Source organism: Lycium ferocissimum, chromosome 4 (genome assembly GCF_029784015.1).
Source record: "Lycium ferocissimum isolate CSIRO_LF1 chromosome 4, AGI_CSIRO_Lferr_CH_V1, whole genome shotgun sequence".
In the NCBI taxonomy this organism is placed as follows: Eukaryota; Viridiplantae; Streptophyta; class Magnoliopsida; order Solanales; family Solanaceae; genus Lycium; species Lycium ferocissimum.
Genome location: NC_081345.1, coordinates 54350096 through 54361411, shown reverse-complemented (window position 1 = coordinate 54361411; position 11316 = coordinate 54350096).

Genomic DNA, 11316 nt, shown 5'->3' with positions numbered 1-11316 from the left:
CCTCCTTCTTCAAACCATGTAAGTTTATTTACTATGTTTTATACTAATCTCCCTACTATGTAAATTATTTTGTGATTATCATGTTTAAGTAATTATTTCCTTATCCTCATGAATTTGTTATTCTTAGTATATGGTTATTCTCTTAACTTCTTAATAACCTCGATGGATTAACTTTGTAAATTCCTAGGTTTAAAAGAGGCCGTTCTAATGTCTAAATAAAGGACGATGTTGGCCGTGGTTACGGGGTGTGGTTAAAGAAAATTTGCTATTAAGAACAAAGGTTAAGAGAAAGAGATGAACGGTATAACAAAGTTCGTGACATAAAAAAAAAAAAAAAAAAAAAAAAAGACGAAGTTACTGTTCAAAAAAGTACTGTTCATATTTACTGTTCATAAAAAAAATAAAAAATAAAAATAAAAAAATTTGGGAGATAGACAGAAAATTAGTTATAACTACATAATAAGAAGAACTTTGGGAGAGAGGAAGTACCGAGTAGGATTGTTAAAAAATTTATTTAAAAACAACTTTAATTTCTGTTTTGTCCTTTGAACTTTTCTTATTGAACGAACTTATCGAAAAAATTACTCCCCCTTTTAATATTGGTATATATATATATATATATATATATATATACATAGATATATATATATGTATACATAGATATATATATATAGATATATATATATATATATATATATATATATATATATATATATATATTCTCCAACCTTCACTTATTGTACATAGCTTGCTTCAGTTTTTGTTTTTATTTTACAACTGGGGGTTTTGTATATATATATATATATATATATATATATATATATATTCTCCAACTTCCCTTATTGTACATAGCTTGCTTCAGTTTTTGTTTTTATTTTACAACGGGGGGTTTTAGCATTAAACATTAAGCTTCTCTTCATGCATTGTCTCCAAGGTTTTGTTTAATTAAGGTGTTTGGTTTGAGATTTCTTTTTTCTTTTTGAAAAGTAGTGACACTTTTTCCAAAACAATTTCCAGGAAAGAAGTTGAGTTTGTATTATACTTTTTGTGCGTACATAAAATCTTGTTTGGAAATATTAGCATCTAATTGCAAAATTCCACAAAATAAGAAACTAAAATCACGAGTATTGTTTCGCAAAACTAACAATAAAACCTAATTCCAAGAAAATTAGTGTATCATATATTCAGGTGACTTTGTGAATATTTAGATTGTATTCCATGGAAATTAACCCGTAAGAGACTTTGACTATAATTCTGTGCTTTTGATTCTTAGTCATTTCAATTTTACAAAGTTTTAGATCCATGTCCTTTGTTTTCTATACAAGTTGTGCAGTTTGACCAAGAAAAGTAAAATAAGAATAACGAAATTGTTTGTAAGTTTCTAAAAAAGTTTGTAATTATCCTGATACGCGTAATTTTGTTATTTGCATTTTATGTAAATTGTTTATGAATTAATTATCTTATCTTTCAAACATTAAACTACATTTATTTTAAGAAAAAAATGTAAAGTGGTTGTCTCGGATCTTTTAAAATATATTTATCCTTATATGACATGATATACATCAGTGATGACTTTATATTTTACTCATTAGATGATTAGATCGATCAAAATTAGGAGAAAATAAGATCTCTTACAAATTGAATAGAAGAAAATGTTATTTTCAGATCTCTTATGTGTAAAAAATAAAAATCTCTTGTAAAAGGATCGCAAAACTAAAAAAAAAGTTTGTAAAGGACTAAAAATCCTTTTCAAAATTAGATCGAACCTAGTAGCTACTATTTTTTTTATAAAATTAGTTGTGTTACTTTATGATTTTTTATTTCGGCTGCGATATGATAACTCTAACTTTGTCATTGTTTTGAAAGGAAACTTTAATGTAAATTTCCTTGCTAGCATTTAAATCTAAATATCTATAAAGATGTGTTGTATCTCATATTTGTCTAGTTTAATGTAAAAGATGAACAAATATTATCGACTATATATTATCGACTATTTAAAAGTCATTCTTTCTCTGTTGAGTCGACTAATTTGAATTTACGATCAATAAGGCAAGTAACAAGAGTTAGGGCTCGTTTGGCACGACGGATAAGGATAAATAGTCCCAGAATTATATTTGAGATGAGTTTATACCACATTTGGTTGGGATAAAATCGCGGTATAACTAATCCGGGATTAGTTATCCTGAGATTGTAGTGTTATTTTATCCCTGTGCGAGGGTGGAATAACTAATACCGAAATAACTAATCCGAGGATAAGTTATCCCGGGATAACTTGTTTCCAACCAAACGACCCCTAAAAGCTCCCTGGAAGTTCGATTGGTCGTTTGGTTCGAAACAAGTTATCCCAGGATTAGTTATCCCGGGATTAGTTATACCGCAATTTTTTATGGTATAAACTCATCTCAAATATAATACTGGGACTATTTATCCTTATCCCTCGTACCAAACGAGCCCACTGTTAGGCTCGCGTTTCTTATTTTCTATTGCGCTTTCTATACTGCACAGTAGCCTAATAAAGTCCACAATAAAAAATAGTTTCTGTATAATGTATGTATAATCAAAATGTACAATTATACCTTGATTATATACTTTTGTGCATTTGTTATACGATGATTATACACCTATAATGGCTACAAATGATTACGGCTAGGCGGACAAAAATTATTTTAGTTGTCTGGCTAAAAAGGTTTAGATCCTTTTTCTACTTCCCATGACTTAATCGAAAATCACCAGACCACACCATTTTAGTCGTCTGGCTAAAAAACTAAGACGATTCTCTTCTATTTCCCATGAAGAGTTGTAGCTTTGCTTTATGAAAGAGTAATTTTCTCTTTATTAGAGAGAAGCAGAAGTCTCGGAAGGGAGCACTCGTGGCACACTTACTATATCCCATTACATTCTCACCTTAATCTTTCGTTAACTAACCTACCTTACTTTTCAAATATAAATAGAAAACGGTCAATAGCTCCTTTCATCATGGGTCACTGTCCCTAATCAATTTTGATCACTAAAAAAGACCTCCGCAGGACTTTCACCCGGAAGACAGAATCAAAAGTAGACAACAGTCAGTTGTTTCACTTCAATAAGAGGTAAGACAGAAAAAGGGAAAAGGGAAAGGCACCTTGACTTTAAAAATTCAGAGGGCTAGCAAGGGAAGTGCAAGCTAACTAATGTCTTAATCAGTGTTTTAAAAGACAGTTCTGGGACTCACCTCGGAGCTTATGTGTGGGGCTTAGTTCTGTGAGTCTTACGCCCTAAGTGCCCGACTGTACGCCCTAAACACGCCTAACGCCCAACGCTCAGGGCTCGCCTAAGAGTTCTTATACAAATTAAGTGTCAAATTCCTTAGTTAACATTACTAACCCTCATAATTCTTTATTAAATGAATGATGCTTACTAGTTTTCTTCATCTATAGAAAATAAGACGATTGACAATCACTCAAATAACAAATCGTAGTATTGCACATTTACTATTTGAGAACATTGTGAGGGTGAATACCACTTAACATTTCTTTAAAAATACATAGCTGAATTTTACATCTTCACTTGTCATTGATCTTCATGTTTTTGTCCTATGTCTCAAAATTATCATAGTTTATTATTTTGCTATTTGAAAGTAATTTTATTTTTATTCATGAAGGAGTGATGTTTTAATTATATTATGATAAAGTGTATTGATTATTTTCTTTTAGGGAGGTAAATTGCATAGTATATATGATAGTAGGATGCTTTAAGAAATTGTGATTCTTTTATTGTTTGAAAGTTAAGATCAAGTTAGAGTTGGTTTGCATCTCATAATAAATTTTAAATCATCGCATTATTTATACTACTAAAATCATGTTAGAAGTTTTGTTTTCTATGAGTTTCTTAACCATGTTTTTAATTTTTTAAAACTATTAACATATATTTTTATAATTTTTGTGTTATTATACTATTTTACTACATTAAAAAATTAAAATTAAAAATTTACAGATCCATAAGTCCCGTGCCTCGGGGCTTACGCCTCGCCTCGTACTAGATAAAACGCCCCGCCTCACACCTCTGCCTTTTAAAACACTGGTCTTAATCGAAAATCATCAGCCTACCATTTTAGTCTTCTGGCTAAAAATGCTAAGACAATCTCTTTTCTATTTCTCATGTCGTAATCGAAAATCATCATACTACACCAATTTAGTCGTCCAGCTAAAAATGCTAAGACAATCTCTTTTTTGTTTCCCGCATCTTAATCGAAATTCATCAAGCTACACCATTGTAGTTGTGTGGCTTAAAATCTTCAAAAACTACTTTAATCTTCTGTACCACTAAATTTTTTAGAATTGTGTTTGATATAAACAATCATAAGAAAACAAAAATGAAGAAATGAAATATGAAACAATAGTAAAATAAAAAACATTTCTCTATTATTTACTTGACTTGTATTTTTGTAAGTTAGAAATACTATCTTCTTTAGTTTTATTTTATCTATCTTTTGAAGTGTGCAAAAATTATCTGAAAAAGTTGAATTGAAGATTGTTTGATTAAATTAATGACCCAATAAAATATGAAAAATGTACGTACGTAGTTTTATGAAAACAAGAATAGAATTAAAGAACCAAGGGGCAAGTTGTCCACTTGATATATCATATTAAAAATTGTTATAAAAATATCAGAAACAGAAGGCTTGTGTAATAATCAGAACTACTACAGGAGAAATATGTATATGTTTCAAGTTAAAATCTCAATGAGGTATATGTAATTCTACATACATTTTCTTTCACGTTATTATTAGTAGTATGAAAAAATGTAACAAGGTACTATAAAATTCGAACTTGAACATCACAATTTAAATTATGACCATTTGTCCTATTGACCTTTCACATTGGAGCTATTTGTTCAATTATAGTGCTCCCTCTGTCTCATATTAGTTGTCCTGTTTCGCTTTTTGAGAGTCAAGTTGACTAACCTTCGGAGCTAAATTGGATTTGATCAATTCACTATTTTAAAACTACTCTTATAATTTAGATATTAAAAAACTATACGAAAAGTTACTACAAGTTGCAACTCTTCGCACATTAAAAATGTGAAAAAATATATCTCAAAATGTTGATCAATGTTTATATAGTTTGACTTTTAAAAAAGGGAAGAAGTAATATCGGACGGAGGGAATAGTATCTTTATTAATTTGAAGACGATTACAATCCCGAACAAAATAAAGTTAAAAAACGTTAATAATATGAAATGCGTTCTAGAGATGTTACAGAAGGCCATGTTACTTCTAAAGTCCTCATTTTAATGCTAAGAAGCAACAAGTTGCCACAGAGTCTAGCTAGCTAGGATATCTATATGTGGTATGCTCCTTAATGGGGCAATTGACTAGTAAATGGAAGCACTAATTTTGGGTGTAGTCTGATAATTATGCAATGGAAAATAGAAATTAAATGGGAAAATTTTCATTGAGAGGAATCAACAAAGAAAAGAAAGCGGGTCAACAACATTGAGGAATTGTACTCGAGCTCCAAAGTACATAAGAAAAATTATCTATCTTTTAGTTCTTTTTCAAGAACTTACAAGATCAGATTAAGTAAAACATGCACATATATACTCTACTATCAATCTATGTAGAACATAATAATCTACACAAAAACTATAGAATAGTAACAAAGTATTACATACATTATCTCCAAACTATCATAATTTAACGGAAATACATCAGTAAAAATATGCATCTCAAGAAAGAAAATAAGATACAATTAAGTATAAAACTCATAAGAAAAGTAATAGCCAAAATAAGAAAAAAGGGAAAATAGAAACAGAAAGAAGCAAAATATGAGAAATTACAAAATTTCCTGGAAGCACCAAGGCAACACGTGGAAAGGTTGAAAAATGGTAAGAAAAGAAAGGGAAGAAAAAGAGCACAAAAAGAGTAACATATCTTTGACAAATAAAAATAAAAGATATCTCAAGAGTCACCTTATAATTACATCATTATCAACTCTCATATCCCGGTAAAAATTACTCTCTATGTTCATTTTTACTTGTCCTATATACTAAAAAAAAAAAGTTCACTTTTACTTGTTCAGTTCAGAAAATCAAGAAATATTTTTTCACTTAGTTTCTAATTTATCCTTATTATTAACTTTAATCATTTTTCAATGCATTTCTCAAAACATTAAATTTATTATATTCAAAAGGTGATATAGTAAACTTATTACTTTATTAATTTTAAGGAGTGTGCCAAGTCAAATATTGAGAAGTAAAAATTGACGGATGGAATAGATAATATAACTAATCTCTACTACATATTCCCTCTGTTCACTTTTATTTCTCCACCATACTAAAAATAAATTTTCACTTTTATTTGTCCACTTTAGCATATCAAGAGAAAACTATTTTTTTTTCTTGTTTTACTCTTAACATTAATTACTCATTTCTAAATAATTCTTTAAGTCTATTGAAACTATACACTAACTAATTAATATGGCTATTACAGTAAAATAAATACTTTATTTATTAATTCTTAAGGGGCGTGTAAAGTCCAAAGTGGACAAATAAAATTGAATGAAGGGAGTAATCATTTAGTCAGATAAATTATAAAGGGAAAAGGGTCAAAAATGTCCCTCTACTATGGGAAAAGGGCTAAAAATATCCTTCATTACGAATTTGAGTCAAAAATACTCCTCCCGTCATTAAAGTTTTCAAATATACCCCTGTCTTAACGGAAATCTCTAATATAACCCGATTTTAATTTTAAACCCGTTCCATTTAAACCGACCTAGCTAAATGAAAAATGCATATGGGTTACCCGCTCCTGTACCTAGTGGCTCCAGATGTAGGATTCGGGAACAAGTTGGTCGCATATGAGTTTTTTTATGTAGTTGGGTCGGGTTAAATTGGAGCGGGTTTAAAAATAAAATTGGGTTATTTTGGGGGATTTGAGAATTTCCATTAAAATAAGGGTATATTTGAAAAGTTTAATGACGGAAGGAGTATTTTTTATTTAAATTTATAATGGAGGATATTTTTAACCTTTTTTTTACAATAAAGGAGCATTTTTGACCCTTTTCCCAATTATAAATATGCTAAAAATCTATAATAATGTAATTACCGTTGATGTTGTTGTCGCATCGGATGCGGGTTTGTTACAAATCCAGCATTAAGGAGCACAGTGCACGCGTTAGTGTCTTTCTTTACTTTTTTAGAAAGGGGTGTATGGGGACCACAGTCTGCAAATGTCATGCCACATCAGCATGACCTCAAAATCGAATCGGTCAACTCGTACGCGCTTCCACGCGCTCGCGTGTGTGAAATGTGTCAGCCGTCTATAGAGATACCAAAGCCTGAATGTCAACCCTCAGCTTTACTTGTTACGGCAAAAATTGAAAGAAAGGAGCACACATGGTCAAACTTTATTGTTATATATAATTAGCACAGTACTAGTTTTTAATTTAGCTATTAGGTAGACCTATTTATATTGCAACACATTTTTAAAAAAATATTAAATACCATAAAGTACGTATATATCCTGATCAAAAGAAACTATCTTTAAGTATTTTAATTTTGCAACACTGCCAGAAATAAAGGTTTTCTCATCGATATTCAGTAGTAAATTTGTGCTATAAAACATGATTTTTTCACCTCATTCTCGTAGAACCAACTCACTGGAAAAACGCACGATAGAAACAGGTTCTCATTGAAACGCTGGAAAACTTCCTAATTTTCAGTGTGAAAACACAACTATTTAAATTTTTCTCACTGGCATTCAATGGAAATAGCCATTGAACATTTTCCAGTGGGAAAATAATGACTTCTTAGTAGTGACTTAGTGGTGATTTCAGTGGGTTTTTAGTAGTGGGACTTGTTATTGAAATATTTTGAGATTATTTTTATTATTCAAATTTGTTAGCACAGAGTTTAATTGATTTATCCTCGAAAAACTATTTTAAGTGGACTTAATTCTTTTGATGAAGCGGCATTAAATAATATTTCTTTTGTTCTAATTTAAATGCTATGTTTTCTTTTTTAGTATATCCAAAAAAAAATGTTACAATTTTTTAAAAATATTTTAACTTTTTTTAAGATGATCTACAACCCAAATACATGCGACTTGTTTTATTACTACAAATTTTAAATTCTTTTTCTTTTTAAATTTTGTACTTTGACGAACATCACCACATAAATTAGAACAAAATGAATAGTTATTTTTATTGATCTAGTCATTTAATTTCTATAATATTTTGCAACAAAAAAGTTCATTATCTAATAATTTGGTATAGAAAAACTTAAATTAATCCAAACTGACTTAATCAAACAAAACCAAACCAATACTTCCTCCGTCCCATGTGTTACTTTCCTTTCTGGTCTATCCCAAAAAGAGTGTTTCTTTGTATATTTAGTAAGTTGATAATTCAAACATCTTACATGGTAAATTTATAACTACAAGATTCAAAAAACATTTTAGTGTATTTTACATATATTTAATTTAGGATCACAAGATCCAAAATTCTATCTTTATTTTTTAAACTCCGTGCCTAGTCAAAATTAAGACACGTAAATTGGGATGGAGGAAATAGTACTCTAAAATTTAAACACATTAACTGGATGATATATTTCCTAAAATTTTAACGAAAGACTATTGTTCAACTAGATTTCTAGCCTGTTTGGCCAAGCTTATTTTCCCCCCAAAAGTACTTATTTTTTCAATAAGTGCTTATTTTAAAAAAAGTGAGGTGTTTGGCCAAGTTTTTGGAAGAAAATAAGTCTTTTGGGGTAGTATGACGCTTTTTAGAAGCTAAAAAAATAGCTTTTTGCCAAAAGCACTTTTTTGAAAAATACTTTTGAGAAAAATACACATAAAAGCACTTTTTAAAAGTGAAACACTAATTACTGCTTCAAAAGATTTTTAAATTGATTGGCACAAACACAACTGCTTTTAGCAAAATACTTTTTGAAAATCTTTTGAAAAAATCTTTTTAAAATAATTTATTTTTAGAAGTTTTCGCAACAATTTATTCTACTCATACGATTTTTAGATCACTGCACGCGCAGGAAACGAGAGTTCAATATATTCTTAGCATTATTAACTTTTGGCAATGTCCACATGAATTGCCCCTCCTCGTTTTCATTTTATAATAATTTTGGCTTTTTGGATTTGTATTCGTCGGTAAATCCCACATATCGAGCCCCCAAAGTTAAACTCAGTCACGAGTCACGATGAGAAGAGAGAATGGGTGTAAACACGAGCCTCGTGGAAGCACCGCATCACACACATATACCCCACGCATTTGACAATAATATTTAGTCAAACCCCTACCCCTAGGGGTAAAAGCCACTGGTGTAATATTTATTTCGAGTTTTTATTTATTTATTTTCGGACTTTTTTAGGATACGAATTTATTTGGCCATAAAAAAAATTTACTCCCTTTATTTCAATTTATGTGATATTTTTTACTTTTCGAGATTCAAAATGTGTAAACTTTGACTAACATTTTAAGATGCATCTTTCTACCAAATTGATATAAGAAAAGTTACAACTCATAGTACTTTAAATGTAATTTTCAAATACATAAACTTTAATCTTAATGTACTGAGTAAATCTAATCTAATTTGTTTTCAAAGTTTAGTCAAACTAATCCTTGAATGCCGAAAAGTATCACATAAATTTGGACGAAGGGAGTACCTTTTCTCGAAATGATTTTTTCATTTTTTTTTTTTAAATTGTGTTTGATTGTAAAATTTTCAAATCCAACTTAAAATTGAATTCTAAATTTGGAAAAGTGCTCCAAACCTGTTTTCCAACTACTACTTTTTTTTTTTTTCACCAATCTACCACTTCGTATATTTTTACGAATACGAAATTTTACTCCCTCTATTCCAATTTATGTGATTTAGTTTGATTAGGCACGGAGTTTAAAAAAGAAATAAAGACTTTTGAAACTTGTGGTCTAAAATAAGTCATATTTATTTGTATGATTGTAAATCATTTCATTAAGGGTAAAAGGAGAAGTTTTAAGTTAAATTATTTTTAAATATAGAAATGTATCATTTTTTTTGGGACAAACTAAAAAGGAAAGTCTATCATGGGACCGAAGGCGTATGTTTTAAGGAAGCATTGTATGATTGTGTGGATATGGAATACCAATAATATAACTCTTTCTCTCTACTTACTATTTTCATTTTAGTTTGTCATTTCAATTACTATTTAGTTTATTTTAAATTGTATTGTTGGTAGCCCTTTTTCGATGGACCTTAAAATTTTACCCTCTGTGATAACAAACATACAAAATGGAATAAATAAATACTGTAGAGGCAAAATTATACACGACATCAATAGGCTTGTATTGTTATGTCAAAAATAAGTACGAACAATAAGTAAATGGTGAATTGTAATGAAATAGAAAGAAAAGGTATAGAAGTCTTATTGATATCTTTTGAGTCTGTCAAGTATGATGCAATGTTCGGAGTTAGAGAGCTAAAACTGAGCACTGGGAATTGTTTTAAGGGGAACACCGAGGATACAAACTATCTTCCTCGATGGGAGCTCTCAAGACAAAGTATGAACGGGCGCTCTCAAAGGACAAAGTATAAACAGGAGCTCCCAAAGGACAAGTACAATACTTTTACAAGAAAGGAAATACAATCTCGAGAGAGAAACTAGACAGTCAGAGACTAATTACATAGTAGACATAGATGGGATTGAATGCATTGAAGCTTGTCCTCTTCCGCTATTTATAATTGTTCAGGTGCTTGGGGTTCAAGGTTGACTTGTAGGTCTTCGGTTAGTCTTCTTAACTGTTTCGACTATTGGAGCCGATATCTTATTCCTGATCTTCACAAAAGCTGTTAATGGAGTTGGTTAGAAGTGTGGTCTATCCCTCAAGACTCGGTCAAGGGTAGTTAGGCAGTAGGGGGATGCTCGACCAACAAGGTCTGAGTATGCAGGTTATGGCCCGCACCTGCTCTGGTCCGAGGTCGTAGATTCTGGTGTGACTCAGAGGCGAATAAATTTATGCTTGGTCTCTGGATCATCCCATCGTCCTACAGAGATTGTTTCCTAATTCAATCTAGAGTGCATGCGCTCGAGGCATGCTTCAAGCCTGTACAATTTTTTACCACCACAGTAACTTCTAATTAGACGTAGGGATCTAGTAGCTCAGTTGGTTGACTATCTAAACTTTCACTTTATTGGTGAGGGTTCGAATCCTCACATTGTAATCCCCTTCTCTTACTCCCTATGTAATAAAAATATTTTTTTTAAAAAAAACTTCTAGTTAGACAAAAGTAAAAAATAGTGACCATTAAGAAGAATATCATTAAATCAAATATATATTATATTACTTT